The 13,872-nt window shown below is 43.0% G+C and overlaps 1 protein-coding gene across 2 annotated transcripts in view; it reads left to right on the top strand.

Annotated features, from left to right (window-relative positions):
* The window catches only part of tbc1d2 (TBC1 domain family, member 2), a 93,660-nt gene that overhangs the window by 1,895 nt on the left and 77,893 nt on the right, over positions 1–13,872 (top strand). The gene's annotated exons all lie outside the window — the stretch shown is intronic.

Below are 13,872 nucleotides of genomic sequence, written 5' to 3'. Positions count from 1 at the left end.
AAACATTTATGTGGTAAGTTTGGCTGAGCTACTTACTAATTTTGGTAAAGCAAATGTGTTGTAAGTAGGGCACAGATGAGGAAATGCCCTGTACCCCACTTTAGCCCATTTGAAGGGCTGATCTGAGTTAACAAATAGTGTAAGTGTGAACTGGTGACCTCAGAAAGTAAGATATGGCACAGTAGTTCAGGATGCCAACACATGACTGGGCATGGTGGGGTACACAAAGATATTAACCCTTGCAGCAAATAGACTCCTTCCCTACAGAATGCAGAATGCAAATACAGCTGATCTGATGTGGTGTGGAATTTGCGGTTGAAATCAATTCTTTACTTCCTTATTTGATCAGTTAATTGCTTTTGCAGGGTGTGTGGAAGTATTTATAAAGCATAAGTACAGTGGGTTCATGATTGATGGAATTACAGTTTTAATTCTTTGATGTACAAAGTAAAGCCTGACTGACCTATTTAGAAGGTTTAGTCATCATTTCCTGAGAGAATCTTCTGCAGGAGCAATAGCAACTTTATTCTCTGGTGTTTGAACCACAACTAATTTTCTGCAAAGTGTGAGCCCGCTTTTTTTTTGCACTTTGGGTATGTGCACACATCTTGTGATCTCTGCATGGAGGCCGATGTCAAAGAGGGTGAACCCAATCGCGCACTCGGCAGGGCACTGAAAACCTGTGCCAACCAGCTGGCTGGGGTGTTTAAGGACATTTTCAACATCTCACTGATGTTGTTGGAGACGCCTTCTTGCTTCAAAAGGGCATCAATCGTACCAGTGATCAAGACGAGCAGGGTGAGCTCCATCATCAATTATGGCCCTGGAGCACTCACATCTTATGTGATGAAGTACTTTGAGAGGGCGGTCTTGGTCAGAATAAACTACTGCCTGAGCAAAGACCTGGACCTGCTACAATTTGCCAACTGCCACAACAGGTCTATGGCAGATGTAATGTCACTGGCTCTCACTGGACCTCCTGGACAATGTCAATACCTATGTCAGACTGCTATTCAGATGATTGTAACTCAATATTCAACATCATTATCCCCTCACTACTAGTGAACCAGCTTCGGACCCTTGGCCTCTGAACCACCCTCTGCAACTGGATTCTTAACTCATCACCCATGGCTGTGTGGCTAGGCACAGCTCAAACACCATCTATAAATTCACCAATACCAATAACAGTTGTGTCTGAATCCTAGATGTTGATGAGATGTACAGGAGAGGCATTGGTTGGTTGAATGGTCTCACTTCAACTTTGTACTCATTGTCAGTAAGTCCAAGGAATTGATTATGGACTTTGGGTCGGAGAAATCAGGAGAACATAAACTAACCCTCATCCAGGGGTCAGCAGTGGAATGGGTGAGCAGCTTCAAGTTCCCATACTTAAAAATCTCAGAGGAGCTATCATGGGCCCAATATATTGATACAATCACAAAGAAGGCAAGCCAGTGGCTATACCTAATTAGGAGTTTGTGCGATTTTGTCTGTTTCCAAAGACTCTAGCAAAGTTCTGCAGATGTACACTGGAAAACATTCTGACTGGTTGTATCACCACCTGGTATAGAAACTTCAGAATCGAAAAGAGCTGAAGAGGGTTGTAGACTTGCCAACTTCATAATGGCACTAGCTTGTCTATCATCAAGGATATCTTGAAAACGCAGTGCCTCAAGAAGGCAGCATCCATCAATAAAGACCCACATCATCTAGGACATGCCCTCTTCTCTCATTACTACACTCGGGGAGTACAGTAGCCTGAGGGTGTTTTAGGATCAGCTTCTTCCCCTCCACCAACAGGTGTCTGAACGGTCCATGAACACCGCCTCACTACTTTTCTTTTTCTTTGCTCTATTGTGACAACATTTTTGTCCTGCTCTGTTTTTCTGCTGCAAAACACGATATGTCATATCACGACATACGTCAGTGATAGTAAACCTGATTCTGATCTAATAAGTGTGGTAGGTGTTCTCTCTGAAAAAGATTGTACTAAGGATCTCATATCTTCCCTTTCTTTTCTAATTGATGAGCTATGCAAAGGTAGCTCCAACCAAAACTGATATTTCTTGTCCTGTTCATCTTTTCTATGACTGAAAAACACTGCTGGTTATTAAGAAGACTAAAAAATGCAGGTCTCCCTTGCTAGTGAGCGGAATAACAAAGTGTTGCATAGTTATGGACTAAAGGCTGATTTATACTTGTGCGTACGAGCTTGCGCCATAGCCTATGCAAGTAGGCTATGCAGTTGTGAGCATTTATACTTGTGCATTGGTGTGTCTGCATCGCTCTGCAATTCACCACCGAAACTCAACATGAAGAAACTCAAACTTCAAACAATGGCGACTGAAACTGAAGGAGGGTGAATTTTCTGTATGTACCGTGTAGTGTCACTTAACAGAATCGGAAATTTTGAGCCAAAATTGATTTGTTGAAAAAAAATCAGCACATACACGCATGTGCACGTCATGCATTTGCATGTCACACATGCGCACATACCTGCCCGTGCAAGGCTTCATGGTCATCGTAGTCTTTCTCAGGGTAAACAAGTTTAAAGCAAGCGTCTTTTTCCGTAAAAGCGAAAAGCCTCTTTCCGTTAACGAAAACAGATACTAATGTAGGTCTTTTGTAAAAGCGAAATGTGTCCTCCATAATTTCGGAGGTCTGTAAAGCTTTATGGAAAGCTTTGCAGCCAAAGTTCCCTCCCTGCCCTTCAGTCGCCCAATGGGAAGCTATTTCAGTGTAGGAGGAAATGTGATGCTACCAAGTGGACCAATCACAGTTGTTGCGGTCTGCGTTGCCGCGACGTGTAGTTACATTTTGGGAGAGGTGCGCATTGGGCTACGGCATAGGGTTTGTATAGATTATAGTGTAGAGTTCGTGGCTACACCATACCTATGACATCGATTTGACGCACAAGTATAAATCAGCCTTAAGGTGAAGAGCAGGCTCACTCTCCGCACCAGTTTACTACAGCTAGTTGGGGAAGTGGCCGTTGGAAACAGTGCACTTGAATGCAGAAGCATGGTGTGTGTGTCGCTGTGCTCCCATCAATTCTACTCACTAACGTCAGGTTGTGGGAAAATACAGTAAACTGGATTACCTGAGTCTGAACTAGTGAGAGATGAGGGACTGTTGCCCACCTGTCCTGACAGAAACATGGCTTCATGACACCATTCCGGACTCGACCATCCAGCTAGAAGGTTTAACCTCCTTTCAGGCCAACAGAAATGTTGCAACCTTCGGTAAAGTCGTGCAGGAGTCTGCGTGTCTGGTGTGTGAATGCCTTGATAGTAATGATCTACTGCTTACTGCAGAGTGAGTTTTAATGGTGAAGTGCAGGCCCTTCTACTTACCAAAGGAGTTTGCTGCCATTGTGATTATTGCCACTTACAACCCCCCCCCCCCCCCCCCACCATGGTAGTGCTGCAGGAACTCTGGTGCATTCTGCAACCTCAAAGCCACTCACCCCAATGGTGTCTTCTTTGTTGCTGGTGACTTCACTCACACCAATATAAGAACAGTCCTGCCTGCCAAAATTCTACCAGCATGTCAACTTTGCAATCAGAGGAAACAATATATTAGACTTGGTTTATACCAACATTAAAGGAGCCTACATGTCTATACCCTCGGATAGTCAGACCATATATCTTTAACTTTGTTTCATTTGGTTGCACTGCATGCACGATGAGATGACAACAAACTTGAACTTGAACAATAGAGGCCTTTTCAAACATCAGTAAATACTGATTTTTTTTTTGGCTTCAAGAACCAACACCAGTTGTGCATTCTGCTGCTTTGTAATCCTATATAGGTCTTGTGTGCTGCAACTTTCACATTTAACCTTATAGAAATGAACTCAGCAGTAGTGAACAAGAGCGCTATTTAGCACCCTGATGTCATTCCAGGGCACACAGCTGCTGTCAATAGGTTGCAGCAAATTTTCTGGCACAGTTTCCTAGCCTCGTACTTCAAAGCTGCTTAAGTCAAATGAAATGGTAATTTTGGAGGAAAAACACTCTTCCTTTTGTGGTATTTATGACATAAAATTTGACAGAATAGAAAGAGATCGTTTATTGAATCTGTGCTTGCCTTTTTGAAGATTAATTTAATTGATCCCACTCTTTTGGAGTTTTCCTCCTTTTCCTGCAACTTTCTCTATTTTTAAGTGGTTTATTCTGTTCTATCTTGGAATGTACCATCAAATTTCTCCTTCCAGGGATGTAAAGAGCCTTCCAGGTGAAGCAGAGATTCATTTACAACTCCTCCAACCTTGTCTGTTGCATTTGTTACTCTTGATGTGGCCTCTTACCCAGTATCTTTCCTCATTCCTTCTGCCTGTCACCTGCACACTGTATCAGCCTTCCCCTTACCTCGTTATGCTGTCTAATACCCATTTACATCCTTACGTGATTCAGGGTCTCGACCCATTATGTTGACTATTCTCCGACAGATGCTGCTTGACTTATTGAACTCCTGCTGTTTGCTTTTTTTTTGCTGTCTCTATTGTCCTTTGAGATAGTGCATTCCACATACTGGACGCTAGAAAAGAAAAATTACATTTAGATACTAACGGCCTTTGGTGGAAAAACAATAGCGTGGAGTTATCAGAATGTGTGTGCAACTATACACAGAACTTTCTGCTATTTTCAATGTGATGCAAGTAGACAACGTGCCAGTGGATATTCACTCGTATTTGTAAAATTGCAAACCAGAGAAAAAGGTCATTTGACCTGTCACGTCTGCCAGCTTTTGAAAGAATTAACTAGTTATTCCTGCTCCCCCAGCTTTGGACCTCAATGGCATTACATGACATTATGTCACTTGTGTCCACATCTTATCTTTTTCACCTCTTTCTACTACTCTATTTGCTGGATCCAGATGCAAAATATACAAATGTTTTAACAGATTTTGTTTTGTAAATGATATTGAAACAGCTACATTTGAAGTTAGAAATGGCAAAGTTTTTGTGGACTTTAAACTGAATGTCTGAATAATATAAGTAGGATTGGGGAAAAAAATTCAAGTAACTGACATTAACGAATTTAGAAGACTAAGAAATCTCCTTGAAACTTAATTCTTAATGGGCTCAACAGGTCAGATGCCTGGGGGATACTTCCCCTGAATGAGGAGTCTAAAACCAGCGGATATGGTTCAGATTCAAAGATAGTCCATTTAGGACTGAAATGAAAAATTTCTTCACTCAGTAGGTGACGAATTTTGTGAATACTGAGTCATTATGTTGTAAGACTGATAGATTCCTACTGATTAAGAGAATTGAGGGATATGAGGATTTTCTTCTTCTTGGGCCCTTAGCTCCCAGTGGAGCATAGGCCATTGATGACCTCCTGTCTCCAGCATCCAAATTGATGGTATGGATGGAGCACATCAAGGTTTCTATAAGCTATTGTATCCACTGTACAGGGGATTGGCCTATGCAGCTTCACCAGAGCCCTGTTGGCTGGCCTTACCCATTTCCACCTCTCACGACTGGGTCGTAGAGTTGAACTTTGAGAGGTGGATATGGGGATTGTGCTGGAAAATAGTCCTGAGATAGTTCTTCATTTCTTTTTTTAGTCTCATTTTAAGTTGAGGTGGCACATTCCAATGTAAACTCATGGATGTGTCAGGATATACTCACCAGGAAATGTCTACGATATGTAGAAGATAATAACATGGCAACAGAGTTTTGGTACATTTGGCAATGAAGATGGGAACAGGCGAGTGCTTTGACAAAGTAGTCAGGAAATCATCAGACTTCTGAAAGAACAAATTGTGTCTCTAATTGATAACTGGAGGTCATCAGGATGATGCTAGTAGATATTGTCATTTGGGGTGTGTAGAACTCATTTAATGGGGCTGTTCACAAGTTTATCAAATAAATTTGAAAGCTAATGAACAACAATAAGTAGTCATCTCTTGTCAACAGCAAAAATATTAACATAGAAGATGCATTTCAGTAAAAAAAGCAGAAATCTTAAACCTAAGGTGGGGTGCTAGAGGTGCAGAATCATCAAAAGCAGTGTCAGAGGTTTTAAAAAAGTCATTGAAACTGGCAGTATTGGAATTTATTTCTGTGGGTATTGTTATGTTTTGTAATTCCAAAACGAAAACTAATTGAAAGGAAATGAGAGCCAGAAATGGAAGTTTTACTTTGGTTTTTAGTTTAGCGAGACGTGCATATCACATGGTGGCATGATAATGTTTGCCATTTACGTACTTTTACATATAACCCGCAATGCAGTATGTAAGCAACAAAGTATGCTTAATCAAAGAATATATTTGCAATTATTGCTCAAATACAACTGGAATATCAGATACACTACACTTCTCCCTGATTAGCTATGAACTCCTACTCAATATAGAATGTATCTCAACTATATACACAGTATACTATGTAATACAGCTACTAGGTACAGAGATCCACAGCATAGTGAATTTTAAGTTGTCCCATTTATGCCTGAGTGTTTAATTGCTGTAGAGGCTTTCTTACCCTTGTGGGATAATGTCTTTCCTGACAAGGAGGCTCACTCTACTTGGCAGCTGAGACTTGTGTATGTGAAACAATCTCAGGTTCTGGGGTCTCCTCTGTGGTGGTTGTAGGAATTGACTATGGGACTGCAGGAAGTGGCTCTGAGAGCTCTGACCACCATTCTTCTCTGACAATTGACTCTGCTTTTCTCAACTGATCAATGTGCCATCTCCAGAGTGTGTAGGAGAGTGGGCTAGTTCTGTCCTTAATCTTTTGGAGTATCCACTTTTGCTCACCTCTGTAGTCCCTCGCCAGGAATGCATGTCCAGGAGTGAAACATCAAATCTCCTTGTTTGAAGAGCCTTCAATATGTCTCAGCTGTTTGTCTTGCATACTCCTTCTGAGATTGGATTTGAGGAGACCCAAGAGTGAATGCAAGGGATGACCCAGGAACAGCATTGCTGGTGAATTATTGGTTGTGAAGTGTGTTGCATTGTGATAAAAATTTGATTCAATTCCATTCCATTCTGATTCAATGTTAGTGTAGTGCGTTCTGCAGACGTTGCTTGCAGTATGTTCTTTAGACTCTGGACAATCGTTTCCTGCCAAACTATTTGTAGTTGGGTGGTACAGTGCAGATGTTGCATGTCTTATTCCATTCATTTTCAGGAATGACTGGAACTGTACCACAACAAACTATGCGCCATTGTCAATGACTAAGTGTTCTGGAATGCCAGTCCTTGGGAAGAAGCTTCTCAACACAACAACAGTGTACAAGGAGGCTATTGGGAACACTTCTGGCCCCTTAGTAGCAACATCCACTGATACCAAGAAATTTGAGTCCATGAATGGTTCGGCAAAATCAACATGATCCTCTGCTGGGGCAATGTAGGTCACTCCCAGGGCTGAAGAGATGCTGCTCTAGGCATCTTCTGGATGTGTTGGCATCCCAAACGGCGGTAGCAAGCTGCTTGATCTGTCGATCTACCCCAGGACACCAGGTAAAACTCCAAGCCAATGCTTTCATTTTGATCATGCCTAGGTGATCGGCATATACCTCCTCGACCACTCAGCGTGGATGGTACAACAATTTTCTAACCCCACAAAAGGCAACCTCTGTCAAAAGCATGTTCATCCCAGTTATGGTAAAGATGTTGGAACTGGGGATTCTACTGCACATTCCAGCCATTTTGGTAGGCATGTAGACCTGAGAGAGTGCGGGGTCTTTTCTGGTTTCCTTTTAGATCAGAAGTTCCCAAACCTGGGGTCCATGGGCCCCTTACTTAATGGTATTAGTCCAATGCATAATAAAGGTTGGGACTCCCTGGTTTAGATGATCTCTGCCATAATAGGGAGACTTGCAATTTATGTTATGGAGAATACATCAAGAAGAGTGTCCTCTTTTGTAAATATTTCAGGTATTTCCTTTTCAAAGGGTAAATGGAACAGTCCATCAGCATTTCCATAGTTGGTCATCCTCTTGAATTCCATCTGAAAGTTGTGTCCTCCAAGAAACAGAGCCATCTTTCCATTGCTGTGAATGGAGCACCATCTTCTGGATTGAAAATTGACACCTGTGGTTGATGATCTCCCATACAAATATTTTACTCATCAAACCTGACTCAATGCCTCTCTGTCAATCTGCATAATGTTTCTTTGTACCAGTAAGGGAACGTGATGCCAAGGCTATGGGGTTTTCACTTTCATTCCTGACTACAATTCATTTAGTCATCGTTATAGTCATAGTCGTACTTTATTGATCCCGGGGGAAATTGGTTTTCGTTACAGTTGCACCATAAATAATAAATAGTGATAGAACCATAAATAGTTAAATAGTAATATATAAATTATGTCAGTAAATTATGAAATAAGTCCAGGACCAGCCTATTGGCTCAGGGTGTCTGACCCTCCAAGGGAGGAGTTGTAAAGTTTGATGGCCACAGGCAGGAATGACTTCCTATGATGCTCTGTGTTGCATCTCGGTGGAATGAGTCTCTGGCTGAATGTACTCCTGTGCCCACCCAGTACATTATGTAGTGGATGGGAGACATTGACCAAGATGGCATGCAACTTAGACAGCATCCTCTTTTCAGACACCACCGTGAGAGAGTCCAGTTCCATCCCCACAACATCACTGGCCTTATAAATGAGTTTGTTGATTCTGTTGGTGTCTGCTACCCTCAGCCTGCTGCCCCAGCACACAACAGCAAACATGGTAGCACTGGCCACCACAGACAGGAAAATCCTCAGCATCGTCCAGCAGATGTTAAAGGACCTCAGTCTCCTCAGGAAATAGAGACGGCTCTGACCCTTCTTGTAGACAGCCTCAGTGTTCTTTGACTAGTCCAGTTTATTGTCAATTCGTATTCCCAGGTATTTGTAATCCTCCACCATGTCCATACTGACCCCCTGGATGGAAACAGGGGTACCTTAGCTCTCCTCAGGTCTACCACCAGCTTCTTAGTCTTTTTCACATTAAGCTGCAGACAATTCTGCTCACACCATGTGACAAAGTTTCCTACCGTAGCCCTGTACTCAGCCTCATCTCCCTTGCTGATACATTCAACTACGGCAGAGTCATCCGAAAACTTCTGAAGATGACAAGATTCTGTGCGGTAGTTGAAGTCCGAGGTGTAAATGGTGAAGAGAAAGGGAGACAAGACAGTCTGCTGTGGAGCCCCAGTGCTGCTGATCACTCTGTCGGACACACAGTGTTGCAAGCACACGTACTGTGGTCTGCCAGTCAGGTAATCAAGAATCCATGATACCAGGGAAGCATCCACCTGCATCGCTGTCAGCTTCTCCCCCAGCAGAGCAGGGTGGATGGTGTTGAACGCACTGGAGAAGTCAAAAAACATGACCCTCACAGTGCTCGCTGGCTTGTCCAGGTGGGCGTAGACACGGTTCAGCAGGTAGACGACAACATCCTCAACTAGTCAGGGCTGGTAGGCGAACTGGAGGGGATCTAAGTGTGGCCTGACCATAGGCCGGGGCAGCTCCAGAACAAGTCTCTCCAGAGACTTCATGATGTGGGAGGTCAATGCCACCTGTCTGTAGTCATTGAGGCCGCTGGGGCGCGGTGTCTTTGGCACAGGGACGAGGCAGGACGTCTTCCACAGTACAGGAACCCTCCGGAGCCTCAGGCTCATGTTGAATACGTGGCGAAGTACTCCACATAGCTGACGGGCACAGGCTTTGAGCACCCTGGTACTGACACCATCCGGTCCTGCAGCCTTGCTTGGGTTGAGACGTTTCAACTGTCTTCTCACCTGTTCAGCTGTGAAGCCCACCGTGGTGGTTTCATGTGGGGAAGGGGTATATTCATGAGAGCAGGGTGGGGGACTGTGAGGAGGGGTAGGAGGGGAGAGTGGAATATGTGTTGGTTGGGGGCCGACAACAGATGGCTCACGTGGGGGATGGGCAGGGGCCACAATGTCAAATCTGATAAAGAACAGGTTAAGTTCATTGACCCTGTCCACACTGCCTTCAGCTCCTCTGTTGCTAGTTTGCCCCAACCCAGTGATGGTCCTCATCCCTCTCCAGACCTCCCTCATGTTGTTCTGCTGGAGTTTCCACTCAAGCTTCCTCCTGTACCTGTCTTTAGCCTCCCTGATCCTGGCTTTCAGGTCCCTCTGTATTGCCCTCAGCTCCTCCCTATTTCCATCTCTAAACGCCCTCTTTTTAGTGTTCAGGATGTCCTTAATGTCCTTTGTCACCCATGGCTTGTTATTTGAATAACAAAGGACGGTTCTTGTCGGAACATTGCAGTCCACTGTTTTCATTGATACAGCTATTTCAAATGCTCTTTTAAATGTAAGTTGTGCTTCAATTCAGCCACAAATGCTGAAATGGACTCCCATATGTTTTCATAACCGCTATGAAACCTAAGGCATTCTGCAATCAACAATGGTTTCGGTTCTAAATGTTTCTGGATTACTTTCACCATATCAGCAAAGCTCATTTTGAGTGTCAAACTTTCAAATTTCCAAACAAACTCTATGTCTTTAAATCCACTGCACTCAACAAAATTGGTACTTGATTCTCATTTTGCATTAAAATACTGCTCATTCGTTTGGTATGCAAAATCCAGTTATCTGTTGTGTGATCAAGCACGTCAATCTTTCTGATGTAGCCAGCCATTTCTGTTTTTTTTTATTATGATTATCATCACCCAGAATTCACTGGGTCCCATTATCATCCAGTCTTATTTTTAATTTGATTGTGTTCTCTCTCTTCTTTCTGAAGAGACAGATGTTGTGTTGCTTTTTTAAAAAGCTCAACTGTCACGTTGCACTTCAACAAGGAGGTCATTGTCCCGGGCACCCTCCTCACCACTTTTGTTTTCCAACTCTGAAACATAAAAACTAATTGAAAGGAAAACGAGAGTCATGAATGTGAGTTTTACTTCTTTTTAGTTTAGCGAGTTGTGTGCATATTGAGTTGTCATGATGACATATGCCATTTACATGCGTATACAGATAACCTGCGATGCATTATGTAAACGACAAGGAATGCTTAATCAAACACTACATTTACAATATTACTCAAATATTGCTGAAATACTAAATATACAACAAGTATAGAACTCAAGTTTCTGTAAAGCACTTGTGATGCTATTCAGGGTGTGCACAGAATAGTATGGATTCTTCTGGTCTCCATATTATAGATAGGATATGACAGGTCCGGATGAGATATTAAAGGGTTGAAGGGAATGGAGAGAGGATGCTTTCAGGAATTTGTATCCACCAGGTTAAGTGTTAAGTTGAGATAGCACTTTCCACTGTAAACTCATACTCAAAGTTTACAATGGTAAGTGCCATGTTGAGACTAAAACAAAGGAATAGAAGAAAGAGCAGGCCACTTCTGTTTAATCTTTATAGGACAGCTGTTAGAGGATAGAGACCCCAAATGATGGATGAGCTGAACCATGTATAAATGCAGAAAACATTTCCTCCAATAGAAGAATCTAAGCTCTGGGATAATAAGTACAAGATAGATATCAATTAATCTAGTGGGAATTCTATTTGCGTTTGGAATTTATTTCCCCAGAAAATAGTTCAAACCAAAAGCCAAGACACATTTAATAGGAGGCTAAACGAGATAAGACCAAAAGATGTAGGAGCAGAATTAGGCTATTTGGACCATCGAATCTGTTCTGTGATTTCATCATGGCTGATCCAATTTTCCTCTCAGCCTCAATCTCCTGCCTTCTTCCCGTATCCCTTCTGCCCTGACCAATCGGGAATCTATCAGCCTTTTCCTTAAGAATACATAAAGACTTGGCCTCCGCAGCCGTCTTTGGCAACAAATCACACAAATTCGCCACTCCCTGGCTAAAGAAATTCCTCCTCATTTCCATTCAGAAAGGACTACCTTCTATCCTGAAGCTGTCTCCTCTGGTCTTAGACTCTCCCACCATAGGAATCATCCTGTCCACATCCACTCTATCAAGGCCTTTCACTATTCAATAGGTTTCAATGAGGTCACGCCTCATTCTTCCGAATTCAAATGAATACTGGCTCAGAGCCATCAAATGCTCTTCATATGACATGCCATTCAATCCTGGAATCATTTTCATGAACCTGCTTTGAACCCTCCCCAGTTTCAGCACTTCCTTTCTAAGATAAGGGCCCCAAAGCTGCTCATAATACTCCAAGTGAGGCCTCATCAGTGCTTTATAAAATCTCAGCATTGTGTTTTTGCTTTTATATTCTAGACCTCTTGAAATGCATTTGTCTTCCTCACCACAGACTCAACCAGCAAATTAGCCATAGAAACCATAGAAAAACTACAGCACAGAAACAGACCTTTTGGCCCTTCTTGGCTGTGCCGAACCATTTTCTGCCTAGTCCTACTGACCTGCACACAGACCATATCCCTCCATACACCTCCCATCCATGTATCTGTCCAATTTATTCTTAAATGTTAAAAAAGAACCCGCATTTACCACCTTGTCTGGCAGCTCATTCCACACTCCCAGTACTCTCTGTGTGAAAAAGCCCCCCCCCCAATGTTCCCTTTAAACTTTTCCCCCTTCACCCTTAAACCATGTCCTCTGGTTTTTTTCTCCCCTTGCCTCAGTGGAAAAAGCCTGCTTGCATTCACTCTATCTATACCCATCATAATTTTATATACCTCTATCAAATCTCCCCTCATTCTTCTACGCTCCAGGGAATAAAGTCCTAACCTATTCAACCTTTCTCTGTAACTGAGTTTCTCAAGTCTCGGCAACATCCTTGTAAACCTTCTTTGCACTCTTTCAACCTTATGTAGCCCCTGGCCACCCTCAGGGTCGCTCGGCTCGTTGTCGTCTAGGGAAACAGCCTCGGCCCCGCCAAACTGGGTAATTCGTTTGTGTGGATGCTGTGTGAGGTACCCCACCCCGCCCAAATAACAGACAATACACCAGATGCAATTAAATAATTTACAGTTTATAGATATTACTGGAACTATATAATTAAAAGAGAATAAAATATAAAAGGAAAATAAAAGGCGCCACACTTATCAAAGTTCAATCTCTTCGTGCACAAAAACCGTTGGAGCTCAAGGACCTTCTTCTTCACCCTGCGACCCCTCGGACCACCTCGACCGGCCGCCTGGGACCAACAACGGTGGTCGACCAGACGCTCCACACGAGTCCGTCTCCGTCTCCTCGCCGAACGTCCCGCTCGGGGTCCGACCCCGTTAGCGGACTCACAGCACCTCGTCCATCCTCTGTCTCGCTCTCCCGCCTTCTCCCCCAAAACCCCGCGCATACAGTATCTTCAAATACACCAAAACCATAACAACTATCCCAATTGGTTAATAGCACCCTCTTATCACCCTCTAAACCACAATAAGCTGCTAGCGCAAACTTTCTCAGCGTTAAAGCACAACAAAGCCGCATTCCCCAGATTAACATAACAAAAACACCATTTTAATTAGCCTCCGCAGTAACATAAAAATCGAAACCCCCTTACACTTATTAATATCCTTCCTGTAATTTGGTGACCAAATCTGAACACAATACTCCAGATTCGGCCTCAGCAATGCCTTATACAACCTCATCATAACATTTCAGCTCTTATTCTCAATACTTTGATTAATAAAGGCCAATGTACCAAAAGCTCTCTTCATGACCCTATCTATCTGTGACGCCACTTTTAGGGGATTTTGTATCTGTATTCCCAGATCCCTCTATTCTACTGCACTCCTCAGTGCCTTACCATTTACCCTGTATGTTCTACCTTGGTTTGTCCTTCCAAAGTGCAATACCTCACACTTGTCTGTATTAAACTCCATCTGCCATTTTTCAGCCCATTTTTCCAGCTGGTCCAAATCCCTCTGCAAGCTTTGAAAACCTTCCTCACTGTCCACTACACCTCCAATCTTGGTATCATCAGCAAATTTGCTGATCCAGTTTA

Source organism: Mobula birostris, chromosome 5, assembly GCF_030028105.1.
Source record: "Mobula birostris isolate sMobBir1 chromosome 5, sMobBir1.hap1, whole genome shotgun sequence".
NCBI classification, from domain to species: domain Eukaryota; kingdom Metazoa; phylum Chordata; class Chondrichthyes; order Myliobatiformes; family Myliobatidae; genus Mobula; species Mobula birostris.
The sequence above is the reverse complement of the archived record's forward strand: the minus strand, read 5'-3'. Positions and strand labels throughout refer to the sequence as shown.